We start from the raw sequence: 7141 nt of genomic DNA, 5'->3' as shown, positions 1-7141 counted from the left end.
TCTCAGTCCGCCCTGTCCACCGCTACTTCAACCATATGCAGCTCTCAAGTCCAGCTCACCCTCCCAGACACTATGAGCAGGTCAAGAAAGTACTCAGTCTCTCATCCGCGTACACTGGGTTTGAACGCCCACATTGCCAAACTAATCTCGTTTGAGATGATGCCCTATCGGTTGGTGGAAAGCACAGCTTTCCGCGAACTCATGGCCTATGCAGTACCACGCTATGACCTACCCAGTCGCCACTTCTTCTCTCGCAAAGCCATCCCAGCCCTCCACCATCATGTGAAAGACCGCATTGTCCATGCACTCAAGCAGTCAGTGAGTGGAAAGGTGCACCTCACAACTGATGCATGGTCCAGTCGGCATGGCCAGGGCCGTTACGTGTCCATCACTGCGCACTGGGTTAATGTGGTGGATGCAGGGTCCACAGGGGACAGCGGAGGTGGGACAGTGCTGCCTAGCCCACGGTATAGGAAACAGTTGGCTGTAGGCGTTCCACCCTCCTCCTCCTCCAGAAGCGAAAGCTCGTCCACAGAGCGCAGTCGTACGAGCACTCCATCTGCAGCTGCCACTGTTGCACACGAGGTGTCCCCCTATCGAGCAGCTAGTGGAAAGCGTCAGCAGGCTGTGTTGCAGATTATGTGTTTGGGCGACAGACACACCGCCGAGGTGCTGGCCGAGTACTTGAAGCGACAAACTGAGTCAAGGCTGGGCAGTGTACATCTTGAGGCAGGCAAGGTAGTTAGTGATAACGGCCGTGATTTTGTGGCAGCCATAGCCCTTTCAAAACTCAGCCACATACCTTGCTTGGCTCACACCTTGAACCTGGTGGTGCAGTGCTTCCTCAAAAATTATCCGGAGTTAACAGCCCTGCTCCAGAAGGTGCGAAGACTGTGCGCGCACATCCGCCGGTCGCCTGTACACTCCGTTCGTATGCAGAAGCTGAAGCGATTGCTCCACCTTCCCAACCACCGCCTCATTATCGACATTGCAACAAGGTGGAACTCCACCCTGCACATGGTGGAGCGGCTGTGCGAGCAGAGGCAGGCCATAATGCATTTGTGGGAGGATACACGGCCAGGCACTTTGAGAGCAGACATGGAGTTGACAGGTGTGCAGTGGTCGAAGCTGAAAGACCTCTGTAAAGTCCTTGTTTTAAGGAATGCACACGGCTGGTAAGCGCAGACGACGCCATCCTAAGCATGAGCATCCCACTTATGCGTCTGCTCATGCAAACTTTGACGCACCTTAAGGAGCAGGCGTCTGCAGCCAATGTTGACGAGGAGGAAGAGGTGGAGGGAATCCTTGATGACATTCAGCCTTTGTCTGCTCAGGGACCTCTCCTGGACGAGTTGGAGGAAGAAGAGGAGGAGGAGGATGATGATGGGGATGATTACTTAGGGGATGAGGATGCATCTCGTGGGGCAAGTGAAAATGTTGGCGTGGCAAGGTCTGGTACAGGGTTTGTGCGTGACTGGAGGGATGTGGATTTGCCAGAAAGTGCTCCTCCAACCAGCACTCGCAGTGCATCATTGACACCGGGAACATTGGCCCACATGTCAGATTATGCCTTGCGGATCCTAAAAAGGGACCCCCGCATTGCCAAAATGATGAACGATGACGACTACTGGTTGGCCAGCATCCTGGATCCACGCTATAAAGGCAAATTACAAAACAACATGCCACAGGAGAACCTTGACCTAATATTGGCTAATAAACAAGCAACTCTGGTAAATCGGTTGCTTGAGGCATTCCCAGCACACAGCAGCGGTGATGGTTCTCACACGAGCCGTACGGGCCGGGGGCAGCTTGGCAGAGGTGTTCATGGTGCACACAGCAGAAGTGGCGTTGGAAACAGGGGTTTCATGACAATGTTGTGGACTGATTTTTCAAGTACCGCTCACACAACTGGTAATACTGCATCGATGGAAAGTGACAGGAGGCAGCAGTTGTCAACTATGGTTACAAACTACTTTTCCTCCCATATCGATGTTCTCCCACACAGGTCATTCCCCTTTGACTATTGGGCTGCTAAACTGGACACCTGGCCTGAATTGGCACAATATGCCTTACAGGAGCTCGCTTGCCCAGCTGCAAGTGTGCTATCGGAAAGAGTCTTCAGTGCAGCTGGATCAATCCTGACAGAAAAAAGGACCCGTCTGTCAACTCAAAATGTGGATGATCTAACCTTCATTAAAATGAACCATGCATGGGTTTCCAAGGATTTTGTCCCACCTTCCCCTGATGACACATAGGGTGACAGAAAAATGGCTTGCTTTGGTCCACCTCTTCCTGGGACTTGACCTATTTCGCCTTTTGCATCAGCTGAATGTCCAACATCAGCATATGCCACTTTCTAAAACTCCCTAACTGTGCTGCCTCCCCCCCCATGGCCGGGGTCACCACCTAGCGCACGACACCGTGCGAGTGCCGTTGCCCTGGACAGGTGGGTAGGCCGACTCTTGGGCGCGGGCACTGTTACAGGGTCCCTCATAGTGCAATCAAGTGTCTCTGACGGTGGTGGTGCACACCCGCCGTCAGACACACCGCCGTACTATGAGGGGCCCAGTGCCAGTACCGACGCCCACGAGTGGGCCCCCCTTGCTTGGGCAGGGCCCCAGCATTTGCAATCTTTACCTCTCCCTGCTCCTCCGCTGTGTAGTCTGGGCCGTCAAATCAATACTGTGCCTGACACCGTCTGAGCCTGCCTCCTGATGCATAGACATATCTTTTGAATGTGTACGCTATCCATACATGTTATCTGGGGATACGGAACCCTTTCTCACCTTTGTGCAATCACTTGCAAGCCATACTGTGCCTGACACCGTCTGAGCCTGCCTCCTGATGTATAGACATATCTTTTGAATGTGTACGCTATCCATACATGTTATCCGGGGATACGGTACCCTTTCTCACCTTTGTGCAATCACTTGCAAGCCATACTGGGCCTTACACCGTCTGAGCCTGCCTCCTGATGTATAGACATATCCTTTGAATGTGTACGCTATCCATACATGTTATCCGGGGATACGGTACCCTTTCTCACCTTTGTGCAATCACGTGCAATCCATACTGGGCCTAACACCGTCTGAGCCTGCCTCCTGATGTATAGACATATATTTTGAATGTGTACGCTATCCATACATGTTATCCGGGGATACGGTACCCTTTCTCACCTTTGTGCAATCACGTGCAAGCCATACTGGGCTTAACACCGTCTGAGCATGCCTCCTGATGTATAGACATATATTTTGAATGTGTACGCTATCCATACATGTTATCCGGGGATACGGTACCCTTTCTCCCCTTTGTGCAATCACGTGCAAGCCATACTGGGCCTAACACCATCTGAGCCTGCCTCCTGATGTATAGACATATATTTTGAATGTGTACGCTATCCATACATGTTATTCGGGGATACGGTACCCTTTCTCACCTTTGTGCAATTACTTGCAAGCCATACTGTGCCTGACACCGTCTGAGCCTGCCTCCTGATGTATAGACATATATTTTGAATGTGTACGCTATCCATACATGTTATCCGGGGATACGGTACCCTTTCTCACCTTTGTGCAATCACGTGCAAGCCATACTGGGCCTAACACCGTCTGAGCCTGCCTCCTGATGTATAGACATATATTTTGAATGTGTACGCTATCCATACATGTTATCCGGGGATATGGTACCCTTTCTCACCTTTGTGCAATCACGTGCAAGCCATACTGGGCCTAACACCGTCTGAGCCTGCCTCCTGATGTATAGACATATCTTTTGAATGTGTACGCTATCCATACATGTTATCCGGGGATACGGTACCCTTTCTCACCTTTGTGCAATCACTTGCAAGCCATACTGGGCCTAACACCGTCTGAGCCTGCCTCCTGATGTACAGACATATATTTTGAATGTGTACGCTATCCATACATGTTATCCGGGGATACGGTACCCTTTCTCACCTTTGTGCAATCACGTGCAAGCCATACTGGGCCTAACACTGTCTGAGCCTGCCTCCTGATGTATAGACATATATTTTGAATGTGTACGCTATCCATACATGTTATCCGGGGATACGGTACCCTTTCTCACCTTTGTGCAATCACGTGTAACCCATACTGGGCGTGAGAATGGCTGGCAAGCTGTTAAGCAAGCTACAGCACCTGTGGTTTGCACACGTAAGTTTTTCATTTTTTCAGGAATGACGGTTAGGTCTAATTCCGGAACTGCGATTGACCTGCACTTACTGGGAAATCATCGTTTGCGAGTAATAATTGTAATCAGTGATCCCCATCACTAACGTTGTTCAGCGGGTTATCTGCACCTGTAAGCGACAAACGCTGGCCTTTTCAGTGTAGCGCACATGCAGCCACGGACATGTAAGGGCATGACACACCAGTTATTGGCCAATCTCATGTGCCAGAGCCTCACGTGTCCCTCTAGTAAGCCGGACTCGGACCGCGGGGCATGACGGAGTCTCGTTCGTTAACGGAATTAAGCTTGCAATGTGCGCATCTGTTCTGTAGCTGGCATGGTTGAGGTTGCCCGTGTTGAGTCAAATTACGCCGTAGGCTCCACTCCTGGTGGTGCCCTTCTGGACATTCCTTTAAGGTTCAGCTTTGCAACCATACTGCCCACGTAAAACAAACACTTTGCCTTCATGAACGCTGTTTGGAGGGTCATGACTCGTGGGAATAACGCCGCCCAATCAGTTAACCTGCTAGAGAGATCCTTCGTTGCTCCCAAGCATGACATCACACTCCCTAGGAGGAAGGTAATGCCACTGTGGCGACCGTACTCCTGGGGGCGACACAAGTGCACTGATGCCCAGCCACTGCTCGATGAATCTGCTGGTACATTGACCCAGACCACTACATTCCCCTCGCACGCTACACGGCCTGAATCTGACCCTGATGAAACTCAGGTTACCCTTCCCATATACAGTTCCATCTTACACGGTGACAAAGAGGAAGCTGCAGATGAAAGTGCAGGTTCGGCCCACCCGCCATCAGACACACCACCGTACTATCAGGGGCCCTGTGCCAGTGCCATCGCCGAGTGGGCCCCCCCTGCTTGCTCAGGATCACAGCACTTGCAAGGTTGAAATACTGTGCAGTGAGATGGAAGATGGGGACGACGAGGAGTCCAGACTAGTACAGGGATTCCCTAGCGAGGAGACTTATTTGATTGTTTTCAATGTTGGGACAGCAATTTTTGGGGAGCACTATACTCTGGAGAATGATAGATGGGGCCCACCATACATTGGAACATTCCAAAGGTGGACATCAGACACTGGAGCAGCATTTACAGGGCCCATTATACACTAGAGCATTAGAAATGGGGCCCATTATGTTTGGAGCATTATTTGGGCCCATAAGACAGTGGAGCTTCATCCATGGGGACCAACATATACTGTAGCATTATGTGGAGCTCATCATATACTGTTTCAAACATTATATGGGACCAATGATTCTGTATGGAGAAATAGATGGGCCTCGTCATGAGATGTAAAAAGTGAAGTATTTTTCATTGTACTATACCGCTATTTCTCTGCCGTATCGGAGCATGATGAGTTGTGGTATTATGTGTTAAAGGGGCGCTCTTTCGCCCAGGGCACATGAAAACCTGGAGCCAGCCCTACCCCCCCACAACTTTAGCCAAATAACCCCCATTTTTCAGTGCGTAACTTGTATTATGAAGTTAATTAAGGTTGACCAGCTTAAGTAAGAAGAATTGATACTTTTGGCATTCAAATGAGCACTGTAGGTGTGTTTCCTGTCCTCCTCTCACTGCCGACTTTTATTCCCCATTGACTTACATTGGGTTTCGTGTTTCGGGATGACCCCGACTTTTCCCTATAATCGGCCGATCTTGCTCGACCCGACTTTTGGAAAAGTCGGGTTTCACGAAACGAAACTCGACCATAAAAAACCAAAAGTCGCTCAACTCCACTAATTACACTTGCAAATCGCTAGTTTTTCTGCGGGAAAATCGCGGGAATTTAAAATGCGGTTTTCCCGCTGAATGGAATTCCGGAATTCCCGCGGTAACTTCCACGGGAATTCCGCTACGTGTGAACCCAGCCTTAACCTGCAGATTAATCCCATACCTGCAGGTTAATAGTAATTTGTTTCAGGTGACAGGTTCCCTTTAAGTAAAAAAAATTGTGTGCCCCCCCCCCCACGTAAAAGTGGACATGGACAACCCCTCTAAAATTACATCATATAATGCATTTCTGAAGTATTACCGCATTAAGCAATCAACTAATCGCATGCTTATGTTCCCTATGGGGGGGGGTCCTAAAAAAAAAGGTAATAACAAAGTTTTTAAAAGTATAAAAAAATAATAAAAAGAACAAAACTTTTCCCAATACAAAAATAATTACATAAAAATAATTAAAAAATGTATTTGGTATCGCCAATTCTTAAACCGTCTGATCGATTGAAAATATAACATTATTTAACCCCTACATTAAGCACCATGAAAGAGAAGAAAAAAAAAAAATCGAAATTCTAAAGTTGTCCGTTTTTTGATTAACATTAAACCTCTCCCCCCCAAAAAATGGAGAAAGAAGCGATCAGAGAGTCACCTGTACCCCCCAAAAATGGTATGTCAGAGCGGCGCACATAAAACACGGCCTCACAGCGCTCCATGGACCGGGGGGAAAAAGTTACAGGTCTGGTAAAAAAGTTTTTTGTTTTTACAAAGTTCAGAATTTTGTCACCACTGACAATATTTGGTATCGCCATAATCGCACCAACCTGGAGAATCCCGCCACCGGGTCATTGTTACCACATAATGAACGCCGTAAAACAAAATCCCCTGAAAATCATTTCCGGAAGGTTTTTTCACCATTTCACTGCACTTAGGATTGTTTTCCTGTGTTTTAGAACCTTATACGGTAGAGTGAATAGTGTCGTTCAAAAGTACAACTCGTCCTGCGGAAAATATGGACTCATATGGGTAAAAATAAAAAAAAGTTGTGACTCTTGGAAGAAGGGGAGGAAAAAGAAGTGTAAAAACAGAAAATAGCTGCAGCAGGAAGGGGGTATTATGAACAGACACGGTATGAAGGCAGATATAGTCTAGCACGGTGCCCCACGTCATTTCTGTCGCTGACATGAAAGGATGATATTGGAATGACCCT

Source organism: Dendrobates tinctorius, unplaced genomic scaffold (genome assembly GCF_039654945.1).
Source record: "Dendrobates tinctorius isolate UK_male_01 unplaced genomic scaffold, ASM3965494v1 ptg000135l, whole genome shotgun sequence".
Lineage (NCBI taxonomy): Eukaryota > Metazoa > Chordata > Amphibia > Anura > Dendrobatidae > Dendrobates > Dendrobates tinctorius.
Note: the sequence above shows the minus strand (reverse complement) of the source record.